The sequence below is a fragment of the Ochotona princeps genome, chromosome 19 (assembly GCF_030435755.1).
Source record: "Ochotona princeps isolate mOchPri1 chromosome 19, mOchPri1.hap1, whole genome shotgun sequence".
In the NCBI taxonomy this organism is placed as follows: Eukaryota; Metazoa; Chordata; class Mammalia; order Lagomorpha; family Ochotonidae; genus Ochotona; species Ochotona princeps.
The window spans coordinates 50,763,165-50,783,186 of record NC_080850.1 but is presented as its reverse complement, the minus strand read 5'-3'; positions in this window follow the sequence as shown (position 1 = coordinate 50,783,186).

Genomic DNA, 20,022 nt, shown 5'->3' with positions numbered 1-20,022 from the left:
CCTGAGCCGACCAGGGGTAGAAAGGGCAGCTTGGGACCCGGCGCCGTAGCCTAGCGGCTAAAGTCCTCACCTTGAACGCACTGGGATCCCATATGGGCACCGGTTCTAATCCCGGCGGCGGCACTTCCCATCCAGCTCCCTGCTTGTGGCCTGGGAAAGCAGTCGAGGACGGCCCAAAGCTTTGGGATCCTGCACCCTCGTGGGAGACCCAGAAGAGGTTCCGGGTTCCCGGCTTTGATTCGGCACGCACCGGCCGTTGTGGCTCCGTTGGGGAGTGAATCATCAGATGGAAGATCTTCCTCTCTGTCTCTCCTCCTCTCTGTATATCTGACTTTGAAATAAAAAAAAAATCCATGAAGCCCTCTTGGCAGCCCATCGGGGAGCTGCTCCACTTGCCAAAGAACTCCCGGAGCCTGCATCTCAGGGTGCTCTTCGAGGAATGGGGGTGGCGGTAAGGTTTCCCGGGACCTGATCTGGCAAAGTACAACCCCAGTCGGCTTGTGTAACACCAGCTCCCAGAGGGCCTCTGGGGACGCAGGCGTGGGACTCCAACTCCCAGAGGGCCTCTGGGTACGTTGACGTAGGACTCCAACTCCCAGAGGGCCTCTGGGGACGCAGGCGTGGGACTCCAACTCCCAGAGGGCCTCTGGGTACGTTGACGTAGGACTCCAACTCCCAGAGGGCCTCTGGGGATGCTGACGTAGGACTCCAACTCCCAGAGGGCCTCTGCACGCTGACGTAGGAAGCCATAGCCCAGAGGGCCTGTGGGCACGCTGACTTAGGACTCCAGCTCCCAGAGGGCCTGTGGGCACGCTGACGTGGTATTCCACCTCCCAGGCTTCTTTAAGTACCCTGCTATTAAAGGCACCCTGACACTTCCTATCTCACAGACCCGCGCTGATGCTAGGCCCCAATCTACCTCCTCCCCTCCCCTCCCAGGCCTTGGTATGTGGGCTGTTCAGCATTGGAGCCCTGATCTTCCAACAACACGTGCCCCGGAATACTGTTCGGGACCCCCACACGACGCTAGGATGGCTCGGGTTGGGCTGTCTAGAGCTCAGAGGGCCTGAGCCAACCAGGGGTAGAAAGGGCAGCTTGGGGCCCGGCGCCGTAGCCTAGCGGCTAAAGTCCTCACCTTGAACGCACTGGGATCCCATATGGGCACCGGTTCTAATCCCGGCGGCGGCTCCACTTCCCATCCAGCTCCCTGCTTGTGGCCTGGGAAAGCAGTCGAGGACGGCCCAAAGCTTTGGGACCCTGCACCCTCGTGGGAGACCCAGAAGAGGTTCCGGGTTCCCGGCTTTGCATCGGCGCCCACCGGCCGTTGCGGCTCCGTTGGGGAGTCAATCATCAGATGGAAGATCTTCCTCTCTGTCTCTTCTCCTCTCTGTATATCTGACTTTGTAATGAAATAAATAAATCTGCTAAAAAAAAAAAAAAAAAAAAGGGCAGCTTTGCGCGCCCTCTCGTGGCCACCAGCACTCACTGCAGGACGCTCATCCCAGGCTCTCCTGCCAAATCAAGGGAAGCAGCCCAGCTCCAGCTCAGAGAGGCATTCGCTCTCAAGGACACTCTTTTTAGAGCTTGCACACAAGACCCATGACCGGAAGCCCTATGCACGCCCAGGCGGTCTGCGTTGACAGACAAAAGCAGTCTAGAGCCACAGCACAGCACACAGCACACAGCATGCTCCCTCGCAGGAGGCCGGCAGCTTTCTGTCTTTTCCTTCCTCCCTCCGGCCTCCCTCTGCCCCCTTTGCTTGGAAGCACACAGGAACAGAGAGGGAGAGACAGCAAGCTTTCTGGCATCTGCTGGCTCACTTCCCCAAGGACCACCACCAGAGACAGCTGTGGCTGGGTCAGGACAAGCCCAGGAACCAGGAGCTTCCTCCAGATCTCCCACAGGGGCACAGGGCCACAGGGGTACAGCGGCAAAGGGCACAAGCCCTGGCAGCATCCTCCGCTGCTCTCCCAGGAGGATCGGCAAGCAGCTCGACTGCAGGGGAAGCACCCAGGATTCGAAGCAGTACCCATACAGGCCATCCACCTCTCAGGCTGAGGCTTGACCCATTCGGACAATACCCCGCACCAACACACCACACAACACCACACCGCACCACACCACACCACACCAACCCTTGCTGGACCCTTCAGCAGCTCCTTCACCAGGCTGCTGAAGGTGCCTGTCCCCCTGGCTTGCACAACTTATGCCGTTGCGTGCTGTGAGAGCGGCCGGTACAGACGAGGGATCCAGGCATGTTGCTACTCTACCTGTCCTGAGGAGAAGGACCTCTGTGAAGAACAGATGTCAGCTGTTGGGATGTCTTGTGGAAGGTGGCACATCAGCGGCAGCCGACGGTCCACAGCTGACCAGCAGGAGAAAGAGTCTTGAATCCAGAAGGATCCCTGGAGGAGGGTGAAGTACTCCCTGGTGAACAAGAGGGCAGCAGCATCTGGCTGGAGGCTGTGAGGCCAAATTCCTGCCTCCAAAGCACATGACAGGGATGGCTGACCCCTCAAGTGCTAGCTGGAGGTAGAAAGGGCAGCTTTGTGCACCCTGTCGTGTGCAGGCAGCACAGGCCCTGAAAGCCCTCCCTTGTGCGGGCCTTGGTGGCTCCCTGGCCATCATCAGATGTGCTGGGCAGCAGGGCTGCATGGTGCAGGGTGCTCTCCGGAGCAGCTGGGGCCTGGGACTTCCTATTGCAGATGGCTGCTGACCTCTGGTGCCTACTTCTCCATCCACCTGCTCCTGGCTTAGGAGCCCACATGACCAAACACCACCCAGCTAGGCCGAGGAAGGCCGAGTAGTGTATCACATCACCCTAACCGCCACCCCACACATGCAAAAATACATGAAGCCGGGGCCCATCAGCGTGGCCTAGCGGCTGTTCGGCCTTGGAGCCCTGATCTTCCAACAACACGTGCCCCGGAATACTGTCCGGGACCCCCAAACGACACTAGGATGGCTCGGGTTGGGCTGTCTAGAGCTCAGAAGGCCTGAGCCGACCAGGGGTAGAAAGGGCAGCTTGGGACCCGGCGCCGTAGCCTAGTGGCTAAAGTCCTCACCTTGAACGCACTGGGATCCCATATGGGCACCGGTTCTAATCCCGGCGGCGGCACTTCCCATCCAGCTCCCTGCTTGTGGCCTGGGAAAGCAGTCGAGGACGGCCCAAAGCTTTGGGATCCTGCACCCTCGTGGGAGACCCAGAAGAGGTTCCGGGTTCCCGGCTTTGATTCGGCACGCACCGGCCGTTGTGGCTCCGTTGGGGAGTGAATCATCAGATGGAAGATCTTCCTCTCTGTCTCTCCTCCTCTCTGTATATCTGACTTTGAAATAAAAAAAAAAAATCCATGAAGCCCTCTTGGCAGCCCATCGGGGAGCTGCTCCACTTGCCAAAGAACTCCCGGAGCCTGCATCTCAGGGTGCTCTTCGAGGAATGGGGGTGGCGGTAAGGTTTCCCGGGACCTGATCTGGCAAAGTACAACCCCAGTCGGCTTGTGTAACACCAGCTCCCAGAGGGCCTCTGGGGACGCAGGCGTGGGACTCCAACTCCCAGAGGGCCTCTGGGGACGTTGACGTAGGACTCCAACTCCCAGAGGGCCTCTGGGGACGCAGGCGTGGGACTCCAACTCCCAGAGGGCCTCTGGGTACGTTGACGTAGGACTCCAACTCCCAGAGGGCCTCTGGGGATGCTGACGTAGGACTCCAACTCCCAGAGGGCCTCTGCACGCTGACGTAGGAAGCCATAGCCCAGAGGGCCTGTGGGCACGCTGACTTAGGACTCCAGCTCCCAGAGGGCCTGTGGGCACGCTGACGTGGTATTCCACCTCCCAGGCTTCTTTAAGTACCCTGCTATTAAAGGCACCCTGACACTTCCTATCTCACAGACCCGCGCTGATGCTAGGCCCCAATCTACCTCCTCCCCTCCCCTCCCAGGCCTTGGTATGTGGGCTGTTCAGCATTGGAGCCCTGATCTTCCAACAACACGTGCCCCGGAATACTGTTCGGGACCCCCACACGACGCTAGGATGGCTCGGGTTGGGCTGTCTAGAGCTCAGAGGGCCTGAGCCAACCAGGGGTAGAAAGGGCAGCTTGGGGCCCGGCGCCGTAGCCTAGCGGCTAAAGTCCTCACCTTGAACGCACTGGGATCCCATATGGGCACCGGTTCTAATCCCGGCGGCGGCTCCACTTCCCATCCAGCTCCCTGCTTGTGGCCTGGGAAAGCAGTCGAGGACGGCCCAAAGCTTTGGGACCCTGCACCCTCGTGGGAGACCCAGAAGAGGTTCCGGGTTCCCGGCTTTGCATCGGCGCCCACCGGCCGTTGCGGCTCCGTTGGGGAGTCAATCATCAGATGGAAGATCTTCCTCTCTGTCTCTTCTCCTCTCTGTATATCTGACTTTGTAATGAAATAAATAAATCTGCTAAAAAAAAAAAAAAAAAAAAAGGGCAGCTTTGCGCGCCCTCTCGTGGCCACCAGCACTCACTGCAGGACGCTCATCCCAGGCTCTCCTGCCAAATCAAGGGAAGCAGCCCAGCTCCAGCTCAGAGAGGCATTCGCTCTCAAGGACACTCTTTTTAGAGCTTGCACACAAGACCCATGACCGGAAGCCCTATGCACGCCCAGGCGGTCTGCGTTGACAGACAAAAGCAGTCTAGAGCCACAGCACAGCACACAGCACACAGCATGCTCCCTCGCAGGAGGCCGGCAGCTTTCTGTCTTTTCCTTCCTCCCTCCGGCCTCCCTCTGCCCCCTTTGCTTGGAAGCACACAGGAACAGAGAGGGAGAGACAGCAAGCTTTCTGGCATCTGCTGGCTCACTTCCCCAAGGACCACCACCAGAGACAGCTGTGGCTGGGTCAGGACAAGCCCAGGAACCAGGAGCTTCCTCCAGATCTCCCACAGGGGCACAGGGCCACAGGGGTACAGCGGCAAAGGGCACAAGCCCTGGCAGCATCCTCCGCTGCTCTCCCAGGAGGATCGGCAAGCAGCTCGACTGCAGGGGAAGCACCCAGGATTCGAAGCAGTACCCATACAGGCCATCCACCTCTCAGGCTGAGGCTTGACCCATTCGGACAATACCCCGCACCAACACACCACACAACACCACACCGCACCACACCACACCACACCAACCCTTGCTGGACCCTTCAGCAGCTCCTTCACCAGGCTGCTGAAGGTGCCTGTCCCCCTGGCTTGCACAACTTATGCCGTTGCGTGCTGTGAGAGCGGCCGGTACAGACGAGGGATCCAGGCATGTTGCTACTCTACCTGTCCTGGGGAGAAGGACCTCTGTGAAGAACAGATGTCAGCTGTTGGGATGTCTTGTGGAAGGTGGCACATCAGCGGCAGCCGACGGTCCACAGCTGACCAGCAGGAGAAAGAGTCTTGAATCCAGAAGGATCCCTGGAGGAGGGTGAAGTACTCCCTGGTGAACAAGAGGGCAGCAGCATCTGGCTGGAGGCTGTGAGGCCAAATTCCTGCCTCCAAAGCACATGACAGGGATGGCTGACCCCTCAAGTGCTAGCTGGAGGTAGAAAGGGCAGCTTTGTGCACCCTGTCGTGTGCAGGCAGCACAGGCCCTGAAAGCCCTCCCTTGTGCGGGCCTTGGTGGCTCCCTGGCCATCATCAGATGTGCTGGGCAGCAGGGCTGCATGGTGCAGGGTGCTCTCCGGAGCAGCTGGGGCCTGGGACTTCCTATTGCAGATGGCTGCTGACCTCTGGTGCCTACTTCTCCATCCACCTGCTCCTGGCTTAGGAGCCCACATGACCAAACACCACCCAGCTAGGCCGAGGAAGGCCGAGTAGTGTATCACATCACCCTAACCGCCACCCCACACATGCAAAAATACATGAAGCCGGGGCCCATCAGCGTGGCCTAGCGGCTGTTCGGCCTTGGAGCCCTGATCTTCCAACAACACGTGCCCCGGAATACTGTCCGGGACCCCCACACGACACTAGGATGGCTCGGGTTGGGCTGTCTAGAGCTCAGAAGGCCTGAGCCGACCAGGGGTAGAAAGGGCAGCTTGGGACCCGGCGCCGTAGCCTAGCGGCTAAAGTCCTCACCTTGAACGCACTGGGATCCCATATGGGCACCGGTTCTAATCCCGGCGGCGGCACTTCCCATCCAGCTCCCTGCTTGTGGCCTGGGAAAGCAGTCGAGGACGGCCCAAAGCTTTGGGATCCTGCACCCTCGTGGGAGACCCAGAAGAGGTTCCGGGTTCCCGGCTTTGATTCGGCACGCACCGGCCGTTGTGGCTCCGTTGGGGAGTGAATCATCAGATGGAAGATCTTCCTCTCTGTCTCTTCTCCTCTCTGTATATCTGACTTTGAAATTAAAAAAAAAAATCCATGAAGCCCTCTTGGCAGCCCATCGGGGAGCTGCTCCACTTGCCAAAGAACTCCCGGAGCCTGCATCTCAGGGTGCTCTTCGAGGAATGGGGGTGGCGGTAAGGTTTCCCGGGACCTGATCTGGCAAAGTACAACCCCAGTCGGCTTGTGTAACACCAGCTCCCAGAGGGCCTCTGGGGACGCAGGCGTGGGACTCCAACTCCCAGAGGGCCTCTGGGTACGTTGACGTAGGACTCCAACTCCCAGAGGGCCTCTGGGGACGCAGGCGTGGGACTCCAACTCCCAGAGGGCCTCTGGGGACGTTGACGTAGGACTCCAACTCCCAGAGGGCCTCTGGGGATGCTGACGTAGGACTCCAACTCCCAGAGGGCCTCTGCACGCTGACGTAGGAAGCCATAGCCCAGAGGGCCTGTGGGCACGCTGACTTAGGACTCCAGCTCCCAGAGGGCCTGTGGGCACGCTGACGTGGTATTCCACCTCCCAGGCTTCTTTAAGTACCCTGCTATTAAAGGCACCCTGACACTTCCTATCTCACAGACCCGCGCTGATGCTAGGCCCCAATCTACCTCCTCCCCTCCCCTCCCAGGCCTTGGTATGTGGGCTGTTCAGCATTGGAGCCCTGATCTTCCAACAACACGTGCCCCGGAATACTGTTCGGGACCCCCACACGACGCTAGGATGGCTCGGGTTGGGCTGTCTAGAGCTCAGAGGGCCTGAGCCGACCAGGGGTAGAAAGGGCAGCTTGGGGCCCGGCGCCGTAGCCTAGCGGCTAAAGTCCTCACCTTGAACGCACTGGGATCCCATATGGGCACCGGTTCTAATCCCGGCGGCGGCTCCACTTCCCATCCAGCTCCCTGCTTGTGGCCTGGGAAAGCAGTCGAGGACGGCCCAAAGCTTTGGGACCCTGCACCCTCGTGGGAGACCCAGAAGAGGTTCCGGGTTCCCGGCTTTGCATCGGCGCCCACCGGCCGTTGCGGCTCCGTTGGGGAGTCAATCATCAGATGGAAGATCTTCCTCTCTGTCTCTCCTCCTCTCTGTATATCTGACTTTGTAATGAAATAAATAAATCTGCTAAAAAAAAAAAAAAAAAAAAAGGGCAGCTTTGCGCGCCCTCTCGTGGCCACCAGCACTCACTGCAGGACGCTCATCCCAGGCTCTCCTGCCAAATCAAGGGAAGCAGCCCAGCTCCAGCTCAGAGAGGCATTCGCTCTCAAGGACACTCTTTTTAGAGCTTGCACACAAGACCCATGACCGGAAGCCCTACGCACGCCCAGGCGGTCTGCATTGACAGACAAAAGCAGTCTAGAGCCACAGCACAGCACACAGCACACAGCATGCTCCCTCGCAGGAGGCCGGCAGCTTTCTGTCTTTTCCTTCCTCCCTCCTGCCTCCCTCTGCCCCCTTTGCTTGGAAGCACACAGGAACAGAGAGGGAGAGACAGCAAGCTTTCTGGCATCTGCTGGCTCACTTCCCCAAGGACCACCACCAGAGACAGCTGTGGCTGGGTCAGGAGAAGCCCAGGAACCAGGAGCTTCCTCCAGATCTCCCACAGAGGCACAGGGCCACAGGGGTACAGCGGCAAAGGGCACAAGCCCTGGCAGCATCCTCCGCTGCTCTCCCAGGAGGATCGGCAAGCAGCTCGACTGCAGGGGAAGCACCCAGGATTCGAAGCAGTACCCATACAGGCCATCCGCCTCTCAGGCTGAGGCTTGACCCATTCGGACAATACCCCGCACCAACACACCACACAACACCACACCGCACCACACCACACCACACCAACCCTTGCTGGACCCTTCAGCAGCTCCTTCACCAGGCTGCTGAAGGTGCCTGTCCCCCTGGCTTGCACAACTTATGCCGTTGCGTGCTGTGAGAGCGGCCGGTACAGACGAGGGATCCAGGCATGTTGCTACTCTACCTGTCCTGAGGAGAAGGACCTCTGTGAAGAACAGATGTCAGCTGTTGGGATGTCTTGTGGAAGGTGGCACATCAGCGGCAGCCGACGGTCCACAGCTGACCAGCAGGAGAAAGAGTCTTGAATCCAGAAGGATCCCTGGAGGAGGGTGAAGTACTCCCTGGTGAACAAGAGGGCAGCAGCATCTGGCTGGAGGCTGTGAGGCCAAATTCCTGCCTCCAAAGCACATGACAGGGATGGCTGACCCCTCAAGTGCTAGCTGGAGGTAGAAAGGGCAGCTTTGTGCACCCTGTCGTGTGCAGGCAGCACAGGCCCTGAAAGCCCTCCCTTGTGCGGGCCTTGGTGGCTCCCTGGCCATCATCAGATGTGCTGGGCAGCAGGGCTGCATGGTGCAGGGTGCTCTCCGGAGCAGCTGGGGCCTGGGACTTCCTATTGCAGATGGCTGCTGACCTCTGGTGCCTACTTCTCCATCCACCTGCTCCTGGCTTAGGAGCCCACATGACCAAACACCACCCAGCTAGGCCGAGGAAGGCCGAGTAGTGTATCACATCACCCTAACCGCCACCCCACACATGCAAAAATACATGAAGCCGGGGCCCATCAGCGTGGCCTAGCGGCTGTTCGGCCTTGGAGCCCTGATCTTCCAACAACACGTGCCCCGGAATACTGTCCGGGACCCCCACACGACACTAGGATGGCTCGGGTTGGGCTGTCTAGAGCTCAGAAGGCCTGAGCCGACCAGGGGTAGAAAGGGCAGCTTGGGACCCGGCGCCGTAGCCTAGCGGCTAAAGTCCTCACCTTGAACGCACTGGGATCCCATATGGGCACCGGTTCTAATCCCGGCGGCGGCACTTCCCATCCAGCTCCCTGCTTGTGGCCTGGGAAAGCAGTCGAGGACGGCCCAAAGCTTTGGGATCCTGCACCCTCGTGGGAGACCCAGAAGAGGTTCCGGGTTCCCGGCTTTGATTCGGCACGCACCGGCCGTTGTGGCTCCGTTGGGGAGTGAATCATCAGATGGAAGATCTTCCTCTCTGTCTCTCCTCCTCTCTGTATATCTGACTTTGAAATAAAAAAAAAATCCATGAAGCCCTCTTGGCAGCCCATCGGGGAGCTGCTCCACTTGCCAAAGAACTCCCGGAGCCTGCATCTCAGGGTGCTCTTCGAGGAATGGGGGTGGCGGTAAGGTTTCCCGGGACCTGATCTGGCAAAGTACAACCCCAGTCGGCTTGTGTAACACCAGCTCCCAGAGGGCCTCTGGGGACGCAGGCGTGGGACTCCAACTCCCAGAGGTCCTCTGGGTACGTTGACGTAGGACTCCAACTCCCAGAGGGCCTCTGGGGACGCAGGCGTGGGACTCCAACTCCCAGAGGGCCTCTGGGTACGTTGACGTAGGACTCCAACTCCCAGAGGGCCTCTGGGGATGCTGACGTAGGACTCCAACTCCCAGAGGGCCTCTGCACGCTGACGTAGGAAGCCATAGCCCAGAGGGCCTGTGGGCACGCTGACTTAGGACTCCAGCTCCCAGAGGGCCTGTGGGCACGCTGACGTGGTATTCCACCTCCCAGGCTTCTTTAAGTACCCTGCTATTAAAGGCACCCTGACACTTCCTATCTCACAGACCCGCGCTGATGCTAGGCCCCAATCTACCTCCTCCCCTCCCCTCCCAGGCCTTGGTATGTGGGCTGTTCAGCATTGGAGCCCTGATCTTCCAACAACACGTGCCCCGGAATACTGTTCGGGACCCCCACACGACGCTAGGATGGCTCGGGTTGGGCTGTCTAGAGCTCAGAGGGCCTGAGCCAACCAGGGGTAGAAAGGGCAGCTTGGGGCCCGGCGCCGTAGCCTAGCGGCTAAAGTCCTCACCTTGAACGCACTGGGATCCCATATGGGCACCGGTTCTAATCCCGGCGGCGGCTCCACTTCCCATCCAGCTCCCTGCTTGTGGCCTGGGAAAGCAGTCGAGGACGGCCCAAAGCTTTGGGACCCTGCACCCTCGTGGGAGACCCAGAAGAGGTTCCGGGTTCCCGGCTTTGCATCGGTGCCCACCGGCCGTTGCGGCTCCGTTGGGGAGTCAATCATCAGATGGAAGATCTTCCTCTCTGTCTCTTCTCCTCTCTGTATATCTGACTTTGTAATGAAATAAATAAATCTGCTAAAAAAAAAAAAAAAAAGGGCAGCTTTGCGCGCCCTCTCGTGGCCACCAGCACTCACTGCAGGACGCTCATCCCAGGCTCTCCTGCCAAATCAAGGGAAGCAGCCCAGCTCCAGCTCAGAGAGGCATTCGCTCTCAAGGACACTCTTTTTAGAGCTTGCACACAAGACCCATGACCGGAAGCCCTACGCACGCCCAGGCGGTCTGCATTGACAGACAAAAGCAGTCTAGAGCCACAGCACAGCACACAGCACACAGCATGCTCCCTCGCAGGAGGCCGGCAGCTTTCTGTCTTTTCCTTCCTCCCTCCTGCCTCCCTCTGCCCCCTTTGCTTGGAAGCACACAGGAACAGAGAGGGAGAGACAGCAAGCTTTCTGGCATCTGCTGGCTCACTTCCCCAAGGACCACCACCAGAGACAGCTGTGGCTGGGTCAGGACAAGCCCAGGAACCAGGAGCTTCCTCCAGATCTCCCACAGGGCCACAGGGCCACAGGGGTACAGCGGCAAAGGGCACAAGCCCTGGCAGCATCCTCCGCTGCTCTCCCAGGAGGATCGGCAAGCAGCTCGACTGCAGGGGAAGCACCCAGGATTCGAAGCAGTACCCATACAGGCCATCCGCCTCTCAGGCTGAGGCTTGACCCATTCGGACAATACCCCGCACCAACACACCACACAACACCACACCGCACCACACCACACCACACCAACCCTTGCTGGACCCTTCAGCAGCTCCTTCACCAGGCTGCTGAAGGTGCCTGTCCCCCTGGCTTGCACAACTTATGCCGTTGCGTGCTGTGAGAGCGGCCGGTACAGACGAGGGATCCAGGCATGTTGCTACTCTACCTGTCCTGGGGAGAAGGACCTCTGTGAAGAACAGATGTCAGCTGTTGGGATGTCTTGTGGAAGGTGGCACATCAGCGGCAGCCGACGGTCCACAGCTGACCAGCAGGAGAAAGAGTCTTGAATCCAGAAGGATCCCTGGAGGAGGGTGAAGTACTCCCTGGTGAACAAGAGGGCAGCAGCATCTGGCTGGAGGCTGTGAGGCCAAATTCCTGCCTCCAAAGCACATGACAGGGATGGCTGACCCCTCAAGTGCTAGCTGGAGGTAGAAAGGGCAGCTTTGTGCACCCTGTCGTGTGCAGGCAGCACAGGCCCTGAAAGCCCTCCCTTGTGCGGGCCTTGGTGGCTCGCCGGCCATCATCAGATGTGCTGGGCAGCAGGGCTGCATGGTGCAGGGTGCTCTCCGGAGCAGCTGGGGCCTGGGACTTCCTATTGCAGATGGCTGCTGACCTCTGGTGCCTACTTCTCCATCCACCTGTTCCTGGCTTAGGAGCCCACATGCCCAGACACCACCCAGCTAGGCCGAGGAAGGCCGAGTAGTGTATCACATCACCCTAACCGCCACCCCACACATGCAAAAATACATGGAGCCGGGGCCCATCAGCGTGGCCTAGCGGCTGTTCGGCCTTGGAGCCCTGATCTTCCAACAACACGTGCCCCGGAATACTGTCCGGGACCCCCACACGACACTAGGATGGCTCGGGTTGGGCTGTCTAGAGCTCAGAAGGCCTGAGCCGACCAGGGGTAGAAAGGGCAGCTTGGGACCCGGCGCCGTAGCCTAGCGGCTAAAGTCCTCACCTTGAACGCACTGGGATCTCATATGGGCACCGGTTCTAATCCCGGCGGCGGCTCCACTTCCCATCCAGCTCCCTGCTTGTGGCCTGGGAAAGCAGTCGAGGACGGCCCAAAGCTTTGGGACCCTGCACCCTCGTGGGAGACCCAGAAGAAGTTCCAGGTTCCCAGCTTTGGATCGGCACGCACCGGCCGTTGCGGCTCCGTTGGGGAGTGAATCATCAGATGGAAGATCTTCCTCTCTGTCTCTTCTCCTCTCTGTATATCTGACTTTGAAATAAAAAAAAAAATCCATGAAGCCCTCTTGGCAGCCCATCGGGGAGCTGCTCCACTTGCCAAAGAACTCCCGGAGCCTGCATCTCAGGGTGCTCTTCGAGGAATTGGGGTGGCGGTAAGGTTTCCCGGGACCTGATCTGGCAAAGTACAACCCCAGTCGGCTTGTGTAACACCAGCTCCCAGAGGGCCTCTGGGGACGCAGGCGTGGGACTCCAACTCCCAGAGGGCCTCTGGGGACGCTGACGTAGGACTCCAACTCCCAGAGGGCCTCTGGGGATGCTGACGTAGGACTCCAACTCCCAGAGGGCCTCTGCACGCTGACGTAGGAAGCCATAGCCCAGAGGGCCTGTGGGCACGCTGACTTAGGACTCCAGCTCCCAGAGGGCCTGTGGGCACGCTGACGTGGTATTCCACCTCCCAGGCTTCTTTAAGTACCCTGCTATTAAAGGCACCCTGACACTTCCTATCTCACAGACCCGCGCTGATGCTAGGCCCCAATCTACCTCCTCCCCTCCCCTCCCAGGCCTTGGTATGTGGGCTGTTCAGCATTGGAGCCCTGATCTTCCAACAACACGTGCCCCGGAATACTGTTCGGGACCCCCACACGACGCTAGGATGGCTCGGGTTGGGCTGTCTAGAGCTCAGAGGGCCTGAGCCAACCAGGGGTAGAAAGGGCAGCTTGGGGCCCGGCGCCGTAGCCTAGCGGCTAAAGTCCTCACCTTGAACGCACTGGGATCCCATATGGGCACCGGTTCTAATCCCGGCGGCGGCTCCACTTCCCATCCAGCTCCCTGCTTGTGGCCTGGGAAAGCAGTCGAGGACGGCCCAAAGCTTTGGGACCCTGCACCCTCGTGGGAGACCCAGAAGAGGTTCCGGGTTCCCGGCTTTGCATCGGCGCCCACCGGCCGTTGCGGCTCCGTTGGGGAGTCAATCATCAGATGGAAGATCTTCCTCTCTGTCTCTTCTCCTCTCTGTATATCTGACTTTGTAATGAAATAAATAAATCTGCTAAAAAAAAAAAAAAAAAAAGGGCAGCTTTGCGCGCCCTCTCGTGGCCACCAGCACTCACTGCAGGACGCTCATCCCAGGCTCTCCTGCCAAATCAAGGGAAGCAGCCCAGCTCCAGCTCAGAGAGGCATTCGCTCTCAAGGACACTCTTTTTAGAGCTTGCACACAAGACCCATGACCGGAAGCCCTATGCACGCCCAGGCGGTCTGCGTTGACAGACAAAAGCAGTCTAGAGCCACAGCACAGCACACAGCACACAGCATGCTCCCTCGCAGGAGGCCGGCAGCTTTCTGTCTTTTCCTTCCTCCCTCCGGCCTCCCTCTGCCCCCTTTGCTTGGAAGCACACAGGAACAGAGAGGGAGAGACAGCAAGCTTTCTGGCATCTGCTGGCTCACTTCCCCAAGGACCACCACCAGAGACAGCTGTGGCTGGGTCAGGACAAGCCCAGGAACCAGGAGCTTCCTCCAGATCTCCCACAGGGCCACAGGGCCACAGGGGTACAGCGGCAAAGGGCACAAGCCCTGGCAGCATCCTCCGCTGCTCTCCCAGGAGGATCGGCAAGCAGCTCGACTGCAGGGGAAGCACCCAGGATTCGAAGCAGTACCCATACAGGCCATCCGCCTCTCAGGCTGAGGCTTGACCCATTCGGACAATACCCCGCACCAACACACCACACAACACCACACCGCACCACACCACACCACACCAACCCTTGCTGGACCCTTCAGCAGCTCCTTCACCAGGCTGCTGAAGGTGCCTGTCCCCCTGGCTTGCACAACTTATGCCGTTGCGTGCTGTGAGAGCGGCCGGTACAGACGAGGGATCCAGGCATGTTGCTACTCTACCTGTCCTGGGGAGAAGGACCTCTGTGAAGAACAGATGTCAGCTGTTGGGATGTCTTGTGGAAGGTGGCACATCAGCGGCAGCCGACGGTCCACAGCTGACCAGCAGGAGAAAGAGTCTTGAATCCAGAAGGATCCCTGGAGGAGGGTGAAGTACTCCCTGGTGAACAAGAGGGCAGCAGCATCTGGCTGGAGGCTGTGAGGCCAAATTCCTGCCTCCAAAGCACATGACAGGGATGGCTGACCCCTCAAGTGCTAGCTGGAGGTAGAAAGGGCAGCTTTGTGCACCCTGTCGTGTGCAGGCAGCACAGGCCCTGAAAGCCCTCCCTTGTGCGGGCCTTGGTGGCTCGCCGGCCATCATCAGATGTGCTGGGCAGCAGGGCTGCATGGTGCAGGGTGCTCTCCGGAGCAGCTGGGGCCTGGGACTTCCTATTGCAGATGGCTGCTGACCTCTGGTGCCTACTTCTCCATCCACCTGCTCCTGGCTTAGGAGCCCACATGACCAAACACCACCCAGCTAGGCCGAGGAAGGCCGAGTAGTGTATCACATCACCCTAACCGCCACCCCACACATGCAAAAATACATGGAGCCGGGGCCCATCAGCGTGGCCTAGCGGCTGTTCGGCCTTGGAGCCCTGATCTTCCAACAACACGTGCCCCGGAATACTGTCCGGGACCCCCACACGACACTAGGATGGCTCGGGTTGGGCTGTCTAGAGCTCAGAAGGCCTGAGCCGACCAGGGGTAGAAAGGGCAGCTTGGGACCCGGCGCCGTAGCCTAGCGGCTAAAGTCCTCACCTTGAACGCACTGGGATCTCATATGGGCACCGGTTCTAATCCCGGCGGCGGCTCCACTTCCCATCCAGCTCCCTGCTTGTGGCCTGGGAAAGCAGTCGAGGACGGCCCAAAGCTTTGGGACCCTGCACCCTCGTGGGAGACCCAGAAGAAGTTCCGGGTTCCCAGCTTTGGATCGGCACGCACCGGCCGCTGCGGCTCCGTTGGGGAGTGAATCATCAGATGGAAGATCTTCCTCTCTGTCTCTTCTCCTCTCTGTATATCTGACTTTGAAATAAAAAAAAAAATCCATGAAGCCCTCTTGGCAGCCCATCGGGGAGCTGCTCCACTTGCCAAAGAACTCCCGGAGCCTGCATCTCAGGGTGCTCTTCGAGGAATTGGGGTGGCGGTAAGGTTTCCCGGGACCTGATCTGGCAAAGTACAACCCCAGTCGGCTTGTGTAACACCAGCTCCCAGAGGGCCTCTGGGGACGCAGGCGTGGGACTCCAACTCCCAGAGGGCCTCTGGGGACGCTGACGTAGGACTCCAACTCCCAGAGGGCCTCTGGGGACGCTGACGTAGGACTCCAACTCCCAGAGGGCCTCTGCACGCTGACGTAGGAAGCCAGAGCCCAGAGGGCCTGTGGGCACGCTGACTTAGGACTCCAGCTCCCAGAGGGCCTGTGGGCACGCTGACGTGGTATTCCACCTCCCAGGCTTCTTTAAGTACCCTGCTATTAAAGGCACCCTGACACTTCCTATCTCACAGACCCGCGCTGATGCTAGGCCCCAATCTACCTCCTCCCCTCCCCTCCCAGGCCTTGGTATGTGGGCTGTTCAGCATTGGAGCCCTGATCTTCCAACAACACGTGCCCCGGAATACTGTTCGGGACCCCCACACGACGCTAGGATGGCTCGGGTTGGGCTGTCTAGAGCTCAGAGGGCCTGAGCCGACCAGGGGTAGAAAGGGCAGCTTGGGGCCCGGCGCCGTAGGCTAGCGGCTAAAGTCCTCACCTTGAACGCACTGGGATCCCATATGGGCACCGGTTCTAATCCCGGCGGCGGCTCCACTTCCCATCCAGCTCCCTGCTTGTGGCCTGGGAAAGCAGTCGAGGACGGCCCAAAGCTTTGGGACCCTGCACCCTCGTGGGAGACCCAGAAGAAGTTCCAGGTTCCCGGCTTTGCATCGGCGCCCACCGGCCGTTGTGGCTCCGTTGGGGAGTCAATCATCAGATGGAAGATCTTCCTCTCTGTCTCTTCTCCTCTCTGTATATCTGACTTTGTAATGAAATAAATAAATCTGCTAAAAAAAAAAAAAAAAAAAAAAATGGCAGCTTTGCGCGCCCTCTCGTGGCCACCAGCATTCACTGCAGGACGCTCATCCCAGGCTCTCCTGCCAAATCAAGGGAAGCAGCCCAGCTCCAGCTCAGAGAGGCATTCGCTCTCAAGGACACTCTTTTTAGAGCTTGCACACAAGACCCATGACCGGAAGCCCTACGCACGCCCAGGCGGTCTGCATTGACAGACAAAAGCAGTCTAGAGCCACAGCACAGCACACAGCACACAGCATGCTCCCTCGCAGGAGGCCGGCAGCTTTCTGTCTTTTCCTTCCTCCCTCCTGCCTCCCTCTGCCCCCTTTGCTTGGAAGCACACAGGAACAGAGAGGGAGAGACAGCAAGCTTTCTGGCATCTGCTGGCTCACTTCCCCAAGGACCACCACCAGAGACAGCTGTGGCTGGGTCAGGACAAGCCCAGGAACCAGGAGCTTCCTCCAGATCTCCCACAGGGGCACAGGGCCACAGGGGTACAGCGGCAAAGGGCACAAGCCCTGGCAGCATCCTCCGCTGCTCTCCCAGGAGGATCGGCAAGCAGCTCGACTGCAGGGGAAGCACCCAGGATTCGAAGCAGTACCCATACAGGCCATCCGCCTCTCAGGCTGAGGCTTGACCCATTCGGACAATACCCCGCACCAACACACCACACAACACCACACCGCACCACACCACACCACACCAACCCTTGCTGGACCCTTCAGCAGCTCCTTCACCAGGCTGCTGAAGGTGCCTGTCCCCCTGGCTTGCACAACTTATGCCGTTGCGTGCTGTGAGAGCGGCCGGTACAGACGAGGGATCCAGGCATGTTGCTACTCTACCTGTCCTGAGGAGAAGGACCTCTGTGAAGAACAGATGTCAGCTGTTGGGATGTCTTGTGGAAGGTGGCACATCAGCGGCAGCCGACGGTCCACAGCTGACCAGCAGGAGAAAGAGTCTTGAATCCAGAAGGATCCCTGGAGGAGGGTGAAGTACTCCCTGGTGAACAAGAGGGCAGCAGCATCTGGCTGGAGGCTGTGAGGCCAAATTCCTGCCTCCAAAGCACATGACAGGGATGGCTGACCCCTCAAGTGCTAGCTGGAGGTAGAAAGGGCAGCTTTGTGCACCCTGTCGTGTGCAGGCAGCACAGGCCCTGAAAGCCCTCCCTTGTGCGGGCCTTGGTGGCTCCCTGGCCATCATCAGATGTGCTGGGCAGCAGGGCTGCATGGTGCAGGGTGCTCTCCGGAGCAGCTGGGGCCTGGGACTTCCTATTGCAGATGGCTGCTGACCTCTGGTGCCTACTTCTCCATCCACCTGCTCCTGGCTTAGGAGCCCACATGCCCAAACACCACCCAGCTAGGCCGAGGAAGGCCGAGTAGTGTATCACATCACCCTAACCGCCACCCCACACATGCAAAAATACATGAAGCCGGGGCCCATCAGCGTGGCCTAGCGGCTGTTCGGCCTTGGAGCCCTGATCTTCCAACAACACGTGCCCCGGAATACTGTCCAGGACCCCCACACGACACTAGGATGGCTCGGGTTGGGCTGTCTAGAGCTCAGAAGGCCTGAGCCGACCAGGGGTAGAAAGGGCAGCTTGGGACCCGGCGCCGTAGCCTAGCGGCTAAAGTCCTCACCTTGAACGCACTGGGATCCCATATGGGCACCGGTTCTAATCCCGGCGGCGGCACTTCCCATCCAGCTCCCTGCTTGTGGCCTGGGAAAGCAGTCGAGGACGGCCCAAAGCTTTGGGATCCTGCACCCTCGTGGGAGACCCAGAAGAGGTTCCGGGTTCCCGGCTTTGATTCGGCACACACCGGCCGTTGTGGCTCCGTTGGGGAGTGAATCATCAGATGGAAGATCTTCCTCTCTGTCTCTCCTCCTCTCTGTATATCTGACTTTGAAATAAAAAAAAAAATCCATGAAGCCCTCTTGGCAGCCCATCGGGGAGCTGCTCCACTTGCCAAAGAACTCCCGGAGCCTGCATCTCAGGGTGCTCTTCGAGGAATGGGGGTGGCGGTAAGGTTTCCCGGGACCTGATCTGGCAAAGTACAACCCCAGTCGGCTTGTGTAACACCAGCTCCCAGAGGGCCTCTGGGGACGCAGGCGTGGGACTCCAACTCCCAGAGGGCCTCTGGGTACGTTGATGTAGGACTCCAACTCCCAGAGGGCCTCTGGGGATGCTGACGTAGGACTCCAACTCCCAGAGGGCCTCTGCACGCTGACGTAGGAAGCCATAGCCCAGAGGGCCTGTGGGCACGCTGACTTAGGACTCCAGCTCCCAGAGGGCCTGTGGGCACGCTGACGTGGTATTCCACCTCCCAGGCTTCTTTAAGTACCCTGCTATTAAAGGCACTCTGACACTTCCTATCTCACAGACCCGCGCTGATGCTAGGCCCCAATCTACCTCCTCCCCTCCCCTCCCAGGCCTTGGTATGTGGGCTGTTCAGCATTGGAGCCCTGATCTTCCAACAACACGTGCCCCGGAATACTGTTCGGGACCCCCACACGACGCTAGGATGGCTCGGGTTGGGCTGTCTAGAGCTCAGAGGGCCTGAGCCAACCAGGGGTAGAAAGGGCAGCTTGGGGCCCGGCGCCGTAGCCTAGCGGCTAAAGTCCTCACCTTGAACGCACTGGGATCCCATATGGGCACCGGTTCTAATCCCGGCGGCGGCTCCACTTCCCATCCAGCTCCCTGCTTGTGGCCTGGGAAAGCAGTCGAGGACGGCCCAAAGCTTTGGGACCCTGCACCCTCGTGGGAGACCCAGAAGAGGTTCCGGGTTCCCGGCTTTGCATCGGTGCCCACCGGCCGTTGCGGCTCCGTTGGGGAGTCAATCATCAGATGGAAGATCTTCCTCTCTGTCTCTTCTCCTCTCTGTATATCTGACTTTGTAATGAAATAAATAAATCTGCTAAAAAAAAAAAAAAAAAGGGCAGCTTTGCGCGCCCTCTCGTGGCCACCAGCACTCACTGCAGGACGCTCATCCCAGGCTCTCCTGCCAAATCAAGGGAAGCAGCCCAGCTCCAGCTCAGAGAGGCATTCGCTCTCAAGGACACTCTTTTTAGAGCTTGCACACAAGACCCATGACCGGAAGCCCTATGCACGCCCAGGCGGTCTGCGTTGACAGACAAAAGCAGTCTAGAGCCACAGCACAGCACACAGCACACAGCATGCTCCCTCGCAGGAGGCCGGCAGCTTTCTGTCTTTTCCTTCCTCCCTCCGGCCTCCCTCTGCCCCCTTTGCTTGGAAGCACACAGGAACAGAGAGGGAGAGACAGCAAGCTTTCTGGCATCTGCTGGCTCACTTCCCCAAGGACCACCACCAGAGACAGCTGTGGCTGGGTCAGGACAAGCCCAGGAACCAGGAGCTTCCTCCAGACCTCCCACAGGGGCACAGGGCCACAGGGGTACAGCGGCAAAGGGCACAAGCCCTGGCAGCATCCTCCGCTGCTCTCCCAGGAGGATCGGCAAGCAGCTCGACTGCAGGGGAAGCACCCAGGATTCGAAGCAGTACCCATACAGGCCATCCACCTCTCAGGCTGAGGCTTGACCCATTCGGACAATACCCCGCACCAACACACCACACAACACCACACCGCACCACACCACACCACACCAACCCTTGCTGGACCCTTCAGCAGCTCCTTCACCAGGCTGCTGAAGGTGCCTGTCCCCCTGGCTTGCACAACTTATGCCGTTGCGTGCTGTGAGAGCGGCCGGTACAGACGAGGGATCCAGGCATGTTGCTACTCTACCTGTCCTGGGG